This window comes from Ceratina calcarata, unplaced genomic scaffold (assembly GCF_001652005.2).
Source record: "Ceratina calcarata isolate Rehan_Ccalc_2016 unplaced genomic scaffold, ASM165200v1 scaffold1218, whole genome shotgun sequence".
Taxonomy (NCBI): Eukaryota; Metazoa; Arthropoda; class Insecta; order Hymenoptera; family Apidae; genus Ceratina; species Ceratina calcarata.
The window spans coordinates 717-5,508 of record NW_017133167.1 but is presented as its reverse complement, the minus strand read 5'-3'; the positions used below and the strand labels follow the sequence as shown (position 1 = coordinate 5,508).

The window sequence follows — 4,792 nt, the reverse complement described above, 5'->3', positions numbered from 1 at the left end:
GTTTCGTTGTTAACGATGGTAAGGAACTGGGATTGATATGGAAATATTTGAGGTTGAGTACTGGTATTTTAATGAAAGTTTTAATTGTTGTAGATGACAAGATAATGAATTTCTATTAATTGGAGATGAGAGTGAGGAATTCCTGGGAAATGGGAAAATAGAGAAGTTGCTTGTGGCATTTGTTTAATGAAATGGACTAAGAATACTCAATTGATATGAAATAAATTACGACAGGGGAATGGGAATGATCTTGAAAGATGCCGTTCGAGCAAATTGAATGGTATACACTATTAATACTTGACAGTTTCGTTGTGAATGGTGGTAAGGAACTGGGATTGATATGGAAATATTTGAGGTTGAGTACTGGTATTTTAATGAAAGTTTTAATTGTTGTAGATGACAAGATAATGAATTTCTATTAATTGGAGATGAGAGTGAGGAATTCCTGGGAAATGGGAAAATAGAGAAGTTGCTTGTGGCATTTGTTTAATGAAATGGACTAAGAATACTCAATTGATATGAAATAAATTACGACAGGGGAATGGGAATGATCTTGAAAGATGCCGTTCGAGCAAATTGAATGGTATACACTATTAATACTTGACAGTTTCGTTGTGAATGGTGGTAAGGAACTGGGATTGATATGGAAATATTTGAGGTTGAGTACTGGTATTTTAATGAAAGTTTTAATTGTTGTAGATGACAAGATAATGAATTTCTATTAATTGGAGATGAGAGTGAGGAATTCCTGGGAAATGGGAAAATAGAGAAGTTGCTTGTGGCATTTGTTTAATGAAATGGACTAAGAATACTCAATTGATATGAAATAAATTACGACAGGGGAATGGGAATGATCTTGAAAGATGCCGTTCGAGCAAATTGAATGGTATACACTATTAATACTTGACAGTTTCGTTGTGAATGGTGGTAAGGAACTGGGATTGATATGGAAATATTTGAGGTTGAGTACTGGTATTTTAATGAAAGTTTTAATTGTTGTAGATGACAAGATAATGAATTTCTATTAATTGGAGATGAGAGTGAGGAATTCCTGGGAAATGGGAAAATAGAGAAGTTGCTTGTGGCATTTGTTTAATGAAATGGACTAAGAATACTCAATTGATATGAAATAAATTACGACAGGGGAATGGGAATGATCTTGAAAGATGCCGTTCGAGCAAATTGAATGGTATACACTATTAATACTTGACAGTTTCGTTGTGAATGGTGGTAAGGAACTGGGATTGATATGGAAATATTTGAGGTTGAGTACTGGTATTTTAATGAAAGTTTTAATTGTTGTAGATGACAAGATAATGAATTTCTATTAATTGGAGATGAGAGTGAGGAATTCCTGGGAAATGGGAAAATAGGGAAGTTGCTCGTGACATTTGTTTAACGAAATAGACTGGAAACATCTGATCGACCAGATATAGATGACGACAGGAGAATATGATTGATTTTGAAGGATGCTGCTCGAGCAGATTGAACGGTGAGCATTTTAATAGTTGACGATCTTGTTGTTAACGATGGCAAGGAACTGGGATTGATGTGGAAAATTCGAGGTTGACTACTGACGTGTTAATGGAATTTTTAATTATTGTAGATGACAAGTTAATGAATTTCTATTTGTTGGAGATGTGAGACAGGAATTCCTGGGAAATGGGAAAGATAGAGAAGTTGCTCGTGATGGTTGTTCAATGAAATGGGCTAAGAACATCCAATTGATATGAAATAGATGACGACAGGAGAATGTGTTTGATCTTGAAAGATGCCGTTCGAGCAGGTTGAATGGTATACGCTATTGATACTTGACGGTTTCGTTGTTAACGATGGTAAGGAACTGGGATTGGTATGGAAATATTCGAGGTTGAGTACTGGTATTTTAATGAAAGTTTTAATTGTTGTAGATGACAAGCTAATGAGTTTCTATTAATTGGAGAGGAGAGAGAGGAATTCCTGGGAATGGTAAATAGAGAAGTTGCTCGTGACATTTGTCCAACGAAATGGACTAAGAATATCCAATTGATATGAAGTAGATGACGACAGGAGAATGGGATTGATTTTGAAAGATTCCGTTCGAACGGATTGAATGATATACACTATTAATACTTGACGGTTTCGTTGTTAACTATGGCAAGGAACTGGGATTGATATGGAAATATTCGAGGTTGAGTACTGGTATTTTAATGAAAGTTTTAATTGTTGTAGATGACAAGACAATGAATTTCTATTAATTGGAGATGAGAGAGAGGAATTCCTGGGAAATGGAAAATAGAGAAGTTGCTCGTGACATTTGTTCAACGAAATTGACTAAGAATATTCAATTAATAAGAAATAGATGACGACAGGAGAATGGGATTGATTTTGAAAGATGCCGTTCGAGCAGATTGAATGATATACACTATTAATACTTGACGGTTTCGTTGTTAACGATGGTAAGGAACTGGGATTGATATGAAAATATTCGAGGTTGAGTACTGGCATTTTAATGAAAGTTTTAATTGTTGTAGTTGATAAGCGAATGAATTTCTATTAATTGGAGATGAGAGAGAGGAATTCCTGGGAAATGGGAATGATAGAGAAGTTGCTTGTGACATTTGTCAAATGAAATTGACTAAGAACATCCAATTGATATGAAATAGATGACGTCAGGAGAATGGGATTGATCTTGAAAGATGCCGTTCGAGCAGATTGAATGGTATACACTATTAATATTTGACGGTTTCGTTGTTAACGAAGGTAAGGAACTGGGATTGATATGGAAATATTCGAGGTTGAGTACTGGTATTTTAATGAAAGTTTTAATTGTTGTAGATGACAAGATAATGAAGTTCTATTAATTGGAGATGAGAGAGAGGAATTCCTGGGAAATGGGAAAATAGGGAAGTTGCTTGTGACATGTGTTCAACGAAATGGACTAGAAACATCTGATCGACCAGATATAGATGACGACAGGAGAATGTGGTTGATCTTGAAAGTTGCCGTTCGAGCAGATTGAAAGTTATACACTATTAATAATTGACGGCTTCGTTGTTAACGATGGTAAGGAACTGGGATTGATATGGAAATATTCGAGGTCGAGTACTGGTATTTTAATGAAAGTTTTAATTGTTGTAGTTGACAAGCTAATGAATTTCTATTAATTGGAGAGGAGAGAGAGGATTTCCTGGGAAATGGGAAAATAGAGAAGTTGCTCGAGACATCTGTTCAACGTAATGGACTAAACATTCGATTGACTTGATATAGAGGATAACAGGAGAAGGTGACTGACCCTGAAGGATGCTGCTCGAACGTATTGAGAGGTGAATATTATTTAGGTTTGATGGTCTTGCTGTTGACGGTGGTAAGGTATTATGGTTGATGTGAAAACTTTCAAAAATGGGGTCTGTTATTTTTGCAGATGACAAGCTAACGAACTTTTATTAATCGGAAATGAGAGCCAGGATTTCTAGGAAAGCGGAAAGGAGAAAGGGGTTGTTGGCAGTTTTTGTTTACTGTCTTGGATTAATACTTGATTGGATCGATGCAAGCAATGACAGGAGAACGTGTTTGACCGCGAAAGTTGATGCTGGAATATATATTGAGAGGTCAATAATTCTTGTACGTAATGGTCTCACTGTTGAGGTTGATGAGGGAGAGAAATTTACGAAGCAGAAATGATAGAGAGATTATTGGAAATCTTTGATTGATAGTTTGTAATGAATATTTGATAGTACTGCGGTAGTTGTTGTTGGAGTGTTATGTTTGATTGTTTACGAAGGATGCTTTCTGCATACGTTGAGCGGTGAATAGTTTCTTTCTTTTATCTGAAGAATTTATTGTTAACTGCGACAAGGGAGAGGATTCAGCAAGTGAAGAGAGGAAGAATGTTAGAGTTGTTTGAGTATTAAAAGCGAGTGATGAGAGGGTATAACGATGTCATGGTGCGAGAGGATGTAATGTAATAAACGATTGTCGTTCACTGTATGATTTATGTCCTTTGTTCATTATTTAAATAAAAATTTTACAAAGTTTCTATGTTAAATTGTTGTAGTTCATTTTATTGATTAAACCTTTATGCGTTAATTGATCTTGATCTTCCACTTTGGACGTGGAGAGTGGATTTCATCGTTGGCACGGATTGTTTGTTTGTTGAAACGCAGATCTAGGTGGAATCATTGAGAGACGGAGATGGGTCGAGGGTAGCTGTAATATGAGGAAATCGATTGTTATCCTAGAATGGGAGACGGCGGTCTGAGGGGACCAACCCGGCGTTCCATTCGCTGTTGGGCTTACCTGACGCGGCGGTTCAAAAAGTGCGTCGAAGGCCGACGAACCTCAGCGTTCGCCAATTGGCCGGACCTCCGCACCGGGCGTATTCTCAAGGTCGCTGTCTTGGTAGTGGATCGAATCGCGGGAATGATTGAGTAGTGTCGCGAAATAATGAGTACGACTGATACTATCTACAACCCTCGAACGCCATCGCGGAGAGCAGTCAACGGGACGGGGCTGGCTCCGGGTCAGTCCTGAATGAATAACAAAAAAGAATCATTGTATTATATGTAACAATCTTTGAACGCTTGAGCGTTCGCGAGATCGTCCGCCGCGGACCATTCTCGCAATCGCGACTGTCCGCTGTTGTCGCGGCGGCGGGGCCGGCGTTGCGGCGTCTCGGGGGTGAGTCCTTGAGGGTCGCGGGGTCACGGCGGGATATGGACCTGGACGTTCCGTCTTATGTGTCGGAATGGACTAGTTGAAGTTCCGTCTCGGTCTCGTTGTCGCGGCGGCGGTTTCTCAAGGACGGGAACAG

At 38.3% G+C, this 4,792-nt stretch overlaps 1 long non-coding RNA gene across 1 annotated transcript; it reads left to right on the top strand.

The window, feature by feature from the left end:
- The first annotated feature begins 100 nt into the window (after positions 1-100).
- LOC113464589 (uncharacterized) lies at positions 101-3,934 on the top strand. The gene is made up of 11 exons (XR_003389441.1): positions 101-321; positions 397-624; positions 700-927; positions 1,003-1,230; positions 1,306-1,492; positions 1,607-1,835; positions 1,911-2,438; positions 2,514-2,742; positions 2,818-3,045; positions 3,121-3,305; positions 3,404-3,934. It is a non-coding gene; the product is annotated as an uncharacterized LOC113464589 (long non-coding RNA).
- The last annotated feature ends 858 nt before the right edge of the window (positions 3,935-4,792 follow it).